This window comes from Macaca nemestrina, chromosome 13 (genome assembly GCF_043159975.1).
Source record: "Macaca nemestrina isolate mMacNem1 chromosome 13, mMacNem.hap1, whole genome shotgun sequence".
NCBI lineage: Eukaryota > Metazoa > Chordata > Mammalia > Primates > Cercopithecidae > Macaca > Macaca nemestrina.
Genome location: NC_092137.1, coordinates 42033874 through 42041747, shown reverse-complemented (window position 1 = coordinate 42041747; position 7874 = coordinate 42033874). Strand labels below are relative to the sequence as shown.

Below are 7874 nucleotides of genomic sequence, written 5' to 3'. Positions count from 1 at the left end.
TGACTTAAACAACAGAAATTAATTTTCTCATGGTTCTGGAGGCAGGAAGTCCAGTTTCTTCGGAGGCTTCTCTCCTCGGCTTGCAGACAGCTGCTTTCTCGCTGTGTCCTTGCTTCCCAGCATGTGCCTAACAATGTTCACATTTCCTCTTCTATAAGGACACCAATCCTATTGGATTAGGGCCCATGCTAATTAGGATTCACTTTAACTTAATTACCTATTTTAAGGGTGTGTCTCCAAACACAGTCATTCAGAGGTACTGGGGATTAGGACTTCAACATATGAGTCTTGTTGAGTGGTGGGGAGTGGGTAGATACAGTTCAGCCCATGACGATTGTTACCAGGATTAAATGAGGTAAAACAAACATAAAGAATAGGTTACGGGTGGACACATCAGGAGCGTTTAATAAATAATGGTCATTATTATTATATATGTGACGTCAACCTGCTTAATTATACCTGATATATGCAGAAAGGGGAACACCACTATGTATGTCCCAGGGGAAGCTGTATATTCCTCTCACTTGGATGATAAGAGAAGACAAGCTCTCTACTAAGCGCACTATGTCCCTCCAGCTCCTAACCTGGGCCCTCTGCTTAGTGATGGTGGCAAGAGAGGGGCTAAGGAGTCCCCTCTGGAGGGAGGAAGCAGCATTATTTCTTGACCCTCAGAGACAGCTGCTTCCTTTGGGGACCCTTGGAAGGGGCTCTTTGTTTAAGCCTGGAAGATCCCAGGGTGGTAGCAGGTAAGGAAAGACCTGGGACAGTGTACAAACCAGAAGTGACTCTGTCTGCAATTGCCTGGGTGCTCCAGAACTGACCCTTGGAGTCATCCCCACTGGAGACAATTTGGAAAAGGTATTTTCGAGAGAAAGTCTCCATGCAGAAAACCTTTCTGCCAAGTCCTTTGTTTTCCTAATGTTGCCGCAGTGTCTGGAGCTGACTTTTTAAAATGGCATTTTCCTGGAAAGGATTTTTTGGTCTTTTTTGGAAATGTCTCATGTAAAACAAGATCACCAGTGGGCCGTTGAGTCTAGTCTCCCCGGGCGAGCTTGGGAAATGGCAAGTGGGCGGGGGGGAAGTCTGGGTGGGAAAAATAACAAAAAACAAAGTTGGAGGGAAAGCGGGACGTGACAAAGGGGTCAGCATTCTGTGTTAGGAATAGGCTCAGAGCTCAGGATTCATTCCAGTGGGTAAGGCATCGTGGCAGGGAGGGAGGGAGGGGAAGGGGCCCTTGACAGCAGGACTGTGGGAACGTCCCCTGAGAGCCTCCATTCACCTCAGAAATAGACCTATCCCAGGGCCTGCCACCTCCTTCACTCCTTTGTGTGACATAGGTGAGAAGGCAAGAATGATACAATAGGGGCCATGTCTCTTCCATCAGACTGGATTTCCTTCCTGAAGAGAGGAGCTGTAGGCGACATTCATTCCACGGCTCTAAGAGGGTTGACTTGTATCTTCCCGTCAGACTGGGGGGTCCCCAAGTACAGGGACCCTGTCCCTCCTTGACCTAAGGAATCCCTAGAGCCGGGAACCTCCTTCCCTTCCTTCTCTCTGTCTCTGTGAACTCACTGTGTGGGAGGAGCTTGGTTTGTGACCTGCCTGACCCAGTGAGCTACTCACAGTTGCATCTCCACCCTTAGAAGCACAGGCAAGATATGTTGACTGAAAGTCATTGCCGTGAGCAGCTTGTCACTACCTCTCTTCAGGCCTAGGGCCAGGGCCATTTCAGTGGCCAAGTGGAATTTCTGTGGCAGGAAGACTCTTGGAAGCTCTTTGCAGAGCTGGCTTTCATCCTCTAGGCTTCTCTTCTGTCCATTCCTTGCTCTTCTGTCCACTCCTCAGCCTGCTTGTGCCTCTCAGTCCCGGCCGGCCTCAGGTCTCCTGGGTTTTTGGTGACCGTGGGCCTCAGACTGGAATGAGGACAAAGAGCAGAGGAATGGGTAGATAAGAATTACTGAATCTCTGAATTAAAAGCTACTCTAGGGGTGGTTTTCTCCATTTTTTTTTTTTTTTTTGTCTGGAAAGTAAATTCATACAGTGGACACTTAAGAATAGCTGTTCTGTGCCAGGCTCTGCTTCAGACACCAGGTACATAGTGGTAGACAAAGCAGTCATGGTTCCTGCCCTCATGGGGCTAAGTGTCTGATATTTGAATATTTGGACAACAGTTTCATTGAGTAGCCATACAGATTGTGCTTAGAAAACCATGTTTTTGGAGTTCTCCCTCCCTCCTAAGGCAACCCATTTCAATTTTGGACAGCTCTGAAAGTTATAGGTGTCCCTCCACAGATTGAGTCAAAGTCCTTCCCCTTCATAACTTCCACTCCCTTGTCTCCGCCTACTTTCACATCTACCCAGGGCAATAAGCCTGTTCCCTCCCCTCTGAAAATCCCTCACCATGGTGGTAAACCTGTTAGTTTTTCTTTTGTTTTATTTTTGGCTATCTTATTAGGTATATTCATGTTTAGGGTTGTTTTAGTTTTCTGGAGAATTCTTCTTTTTATCATTTTGTAATTGTTTTCTTTACTTTTTCTGACTTTATTTTATTTTATTTTATTTTATTTTTTTGAGATGGAGTCTTGCTCTGTGCCCCAGGCTGGAGTGCAGTGGCGCGATCTGGGCTCACTGCAAGCTCCGCCCCCCCGGGTTCACGCCATTCTCCTGCCTCAGCCTCCCAAGTAGCTGGGACTACAGGCGCCCGCCACCTCGCCCGGCTAATTTTTTGTATTTTTTTTTTTAGTAGAGACGGGGTTTCACCGTGTTAGCCAGGATGGTCTCGATCTCCTGACCTCGTGATCCACCCGTCTCGGCCTCCCAAAGTGCTGGGATTACAGGCTTGAGCCACCGCGCCCGGCCCACTTTTTCTGACTTTAATATTGCTTCACCACTTGACTTCAAAGTTGTGGGTTCCTACCACCCTCCCATTTCAATAATTGACTGGAAAGGTTCAATAATTGGCTGGAAAGGTTCACAGACCTTTGGAAGATGCTTTACTTACTATCACTTTTTTTGGATAATGATCACTTGGTATATTTTTTCTGATCTCATTTCAATAATTCTGTGTTACTACATTTTAAGTGTGTTTACTAGAAAAACCAAAAGGCTGAATTTCTTATTTGATCTTAGTGTTTCTTTTAAGAAGTAATTTTAATTCTTTACATTTGCTACATTGATTGTTAGAACACAGTTATGACTGGTATATATTGCTATCTTAATGTTTTTGTTTTAAACTCTTAGCTTCTTTCGATTCTTTTTTTCTTTCTGTTAGTATATTAACAATTTTCTATTTTTCTCTCTTACTGTTTTAACAGTTACATTTGAATTCTCTCCTTTGAGTGGTTATCCTTAAATTTTTAACATTCTGTGAATGCTACCAATTTTAAACTGTTTTTACTTACAACACTTCTGACACCAAATGGGTGGTTTTTTTTTTCCCCCTGCTCACAACTGTTTCCAACTTTCTGGGCACCAGCTGGGTGTCCTACAATTCAGTTCAATTCTGACACTTACTGACTGAAGTTAGTGTCAGACTCGACAGGTTTACGGGCTCAGTCTCACAAGCCTCCCTTCACTTCAGGTGCCTATTACAAATTGGGTGCCCAAGATACTAGATACTACCGCTTCTCTCTGACTTGGCTACAAAGTTGTGGGTTCCCACCACCTTCCCATTTCAGGTTCAATAATCATCTGGAAGGGCTTACAGAACTCTGGAAGATACTTTGCTGACTGTTAGTTTTTTTTTTTTTTTGTAAAGGAGCAGATGAATGGCCAGATGAAGAGGCACACAGGACAATGTCCAGCAGAGTCCCAAACACAAGACTTCTGTTCATATGAAGTCGGGGTCTGCCATCTTCCCAGCACATGGATGTGTTTGCCAACTCTGAAACTCACTGAACCCCTTCGTGTAGTTTTTAATGAGAGTTTCATGATGTAGACAGGATTAATGAAATCATTGGCCATTGGTGGTTGAACTCAACCTTCAGCCCCTCTCCCTTCCCTGGAGGCTGTGGGTGGAATAGGGCTGAAAGTTTCAAACCTCTAATCCTGCCTAGGTCTTTCAGTTGACCAAGACTCCTGAATCTGTCCACATACTGTCAACTACCAGTCCTCTTATTAACATACAAAAGATACTCACCACTCCATAGATGCTAAGGGTTTTAGGAGGTGTGTGCCAGGAACCAGGGACAAAGATCAAATACTGATTTTTATTATATCACACTGCAATTTAGGTTTATACTTGGCTGTACATCATAGAAAACAGTGGATTAAACATCTAGGGGTTTATTTTTAAACGAGAAGACTGGAGTAAAAAGTTCAGAGCTAATACACATCTTTAAGGATATCATTAAGCACCCAGGGTTTTTAAATTTAATTATCCTTTTCTCTTACCCTCAGTATGTGACTTTGTCTTGTCTTCATGGTCGCAGGGTGTCTGTTGTTCCTCCAAGCATTTCGTCCTTATTTTAGGTAGGAAGAAGAGAAACGGGTGACGGGTAAAGGGCAAAGCATTCTTTCTGGAAATCAACCAGCAGGCTTCTGTTTATATTTCATTGGCCAGAACTGCAATACATTGCTACCTCAGCCTCAAGGGAATCTGGGAAGGTGTGTATTTTTAGCTGGGCACAGTGCTGCCCTGTGAAAAATCAAGATTCTATTAAACAGAGACTATATACTGTGTGAGTTGCTATAAGTATACATAATTCATGCATATGACTAACAATTTTACAATTAATTAGACTCTGTATATCCTTAGGATGCTCTTATTCTAATTACTCCATCCTAAATTTTATGTTACTAGTATTTAGCATTTTAGGTCCACTTTTGTCTTGTTTGTTTTGTTTTATGAGATTGGGTCTTGTTCTGTTGCCCAGGCTGGAGTTCAGTGGCACGATCATAGTTCACTGTAGCCTCGAATTCCTACAGGCACACACCACCACACCTGGCTAATTTTGTTATTTTATTTTATTTTTTTATTTTTGTAGTGACAGCGTCTTTTATGTTGCCAGGGCTGTTCTCCAGCTTCTGGCCTCAAGCAATCCTCTTCCTTTGGCCTCCCGAAGTGCTGGGATTACAGACATGAGCCACCGTGCCCAGCCCCACTTTGTCTTTAAATGTCATAAAAATCAGACAATAGTATTGTTACCGCTATTTTACAGTCAATTCTTGTTTAGATTTACCCACATGTTCATCCATTTCTTCACTTTACCATTGATTCTTCCACTCTACTCCTTCTTCTCAGCTCAATTTTCTTCTAGAAGTGATAAATTATCTTGTATTTTTCTGAAGATGTGATTAAAAAAAAAATCCCCACTCTTGAATGATAGTTGATCTTGGCTGGGCATTCTACAATGATAGCTTTTTTTTTTTTTTTTTTTTTTTTTTCCTCTAGCACAGAAAAATCATTCTATTGGGTCTCTGTTTGCTGATGCCAAGTCTGCTATTTTTTTCTTATGAATGATCTCTCTTTAATTCCTGATGCTGTCTTGGCTCACTGCAAGCTTTGCCTCTTAGGTTCACGCCATTCTCTTGCCTCAGCCTCCTGAGTAGCTGGGACTACAGGCACCCACCACCATGCCTGGCTAATTTTTTGTATTTTTAGTAGAAACGGAGTTTCACCGTGTTAGCCAGGATGCTTTTGATCTCCTTACCTCGTGATCCACCTGCCTCAGCCTCCCAGAGTGCTGGGATTACAGACGTGAGCCACTGCGCCTGGCCTCCTGATGCTTTTATAATTTTTCTCTCTCAGTCATGTTCTCAAGTTTCACTAAAATGAGCCTCGGTGTAATTTTCTACTTAGGTATCTTGCTCAGAATTCCAAGAGCTTCTTCAGTTGAAGCTCTACGCCTTTTGTCAATGTAAGGATTCTAGCCATTACCTCTGAATATTTCTTCTCCTTTCTTCTCTCCAATTTCTCCCTCTAGCACTCATATTAGATGTAAGTTGGACCTTCACATTCTATCCTTTATGTCCTGTACTTGCTCTGCATATTTTTCCTCTTTTAATTGTTTAATGTTACATTCTGGAAAATTTTCCTCTCCTTTAGTTTTGTCTAATCTGCTATTTAATGAATCATTTGACTGTATGTTTTATTTACAGAAACTCTAGAAGTTACTTTTTCAGGTTTATCTTTTTTAAGAAACAATATTCTATTTGTACTTTATGGTTGCTGTTCTTTATTTCAGATTATTTTATTTTAAATTCTTGAGGTGATAATCTTCCTATTCATCTTCTAGTCTTTTTTTATGGTGGTTCATTTCCTCAGGTGGGTTGTAATTTTTTGTTGTGAATTCATCTTTAGCTGCTTTTCCCCTGGGGATAGAGAGGATCTTCTGTAGAAAAGTTTTCTATTCTTCTAGAATTTCTCCATGTGCCCCAGGGAGACTGTTGAGGACAAATTCTTACATTAAGAATATAAGAATAATTTTTTGATTTGGGATTCAAATACTAGGTTGTGACGGCTAATTTTATGCATCAACTTGGCTAACCCATGGTACCCAGTTTTTGGTGAAACACCTAGCTTGGTGGTGCTGTGAAGATAATTTTTAAAAGATGTGATTAACATTTAAATCAGTGGGCATTGAGTAGAGCAGATTACCACCCATAATGTGGATGAGCCTCATCCAGTCACTTGAAGGCCTGAAAAGGAAAAGAAGGAATTCTGTTTCTAGGCTGCCTTTGACTTGAGCTATGACATTGTCTCTTCCCTGGGTCTGTAATTTGATGGCTTCTCCTGAAGATTGTGGATTTGCCAGCCCTGATAATTGCATGAGCTAATTCCTTAAAATTAATCTCTTTCCCCATCTCTCTATCCCCCATCCCTCCCTCCCCTCATCTCTTTGTCCTATTGGTTCTATTTCTCTGGAGAACCCTGACCAATATGCCAGGTAAGCAGTGTAAATTTGTAGAGCACACTTGTGTTTGGTATGGATTTGAAGTTTTGTGGGCTATCAAAACTCTAGCCTCTAGACATTAGGACCTATATTTGGATAAATATAATCTTGGACCATCAAGACATCAGCTGAGGTTTTCTACTCTGACTAGGAGTTTTCTTTTTAATTTCTGGCACCTAGAAATTTTACTTTATTTATTTATTTGTTTATTTATTTATTTATTTATTTAGAGACAGAGTCTTGCTCTGTTGCTCAGGCTGGAGTGCAGTGGCATGATCTTGGTTCACTGCAACCTCCACCTCCTGGGTTCAAGTGATTCTTGTGCCTTAGCCTCCTGAGTAGCTGGGATTACAGATGCACTCCACCATGCCTGGCTAATTTTTTTTGTGTTTTTAGTAGAGATGGAGTTTCACCATGTTGGCCAGGCTGGTCTTGAACTCCTGGCCTCAAGTGATCCACCTGCCTTGGCCTCCCAGAGTGCTGGAATTACAGGTGTGAGCCACCACACCTAGCCAATTTTACTTTATTTTTATGAGCTTAGCTATGTTTACAAAATTGTTTTTTTTTCTTTCTTTCTTTTTTCTTTTGCTATGTATTACCAATATTTTAATGGGTTAGTAGAGGGAGTGGAAGTCCATGTTAGCTCAGTGTGTAATGCTTCTGGAAACTGAAAATCTGACTGGGTTTTAGATTGTTGAAAACAGCTTTCATGTTCCTCCCTAAGACTTCTCTAACCAGTTGCCCTTCACATGATGAGGTGCGTTATCTCCATTGGACTTTTCTTCTGCTGTCCAGTTTGTTCATGTGCTTCCTGAAGAGTGGGACCCCAGCCAAAGCTGCGTTCCTCACTTATGGTTAGACTAAGAGGTCAGAACCCACTGTCACTCTACATTCTGGATTCCACACTCTTCCCCATGAGGTCTTAGGTTCCAAGAAGTCTTTGGGCTAAAACATCACAGTGTTGGCAAAGAATCAGCTTCC

General features: G+C 42.1%; 1 long non-coding RNA gene across 1 annotated transcript; it reads right to left on the bottom strand.

Moving 5' to 3' along the window:
* Positions 1–384: 384 nt before the first annotated feature.
* Positions 385–4514, bottom strand: LOC105464905 (uncharacterized). Its single transcript, XR_977136.2, has 2 exons — positions 4393–4514; positions 385–1913 (listed from the first exon to the last, which is right to left on the bottom strand). It is a non-coding gene; the product is annotated as an uncharacterized lncRNA (long non-coding RNA).
* Between the last annotated feature and the right edge of the window lie 3360 nt (positions 4515–7874).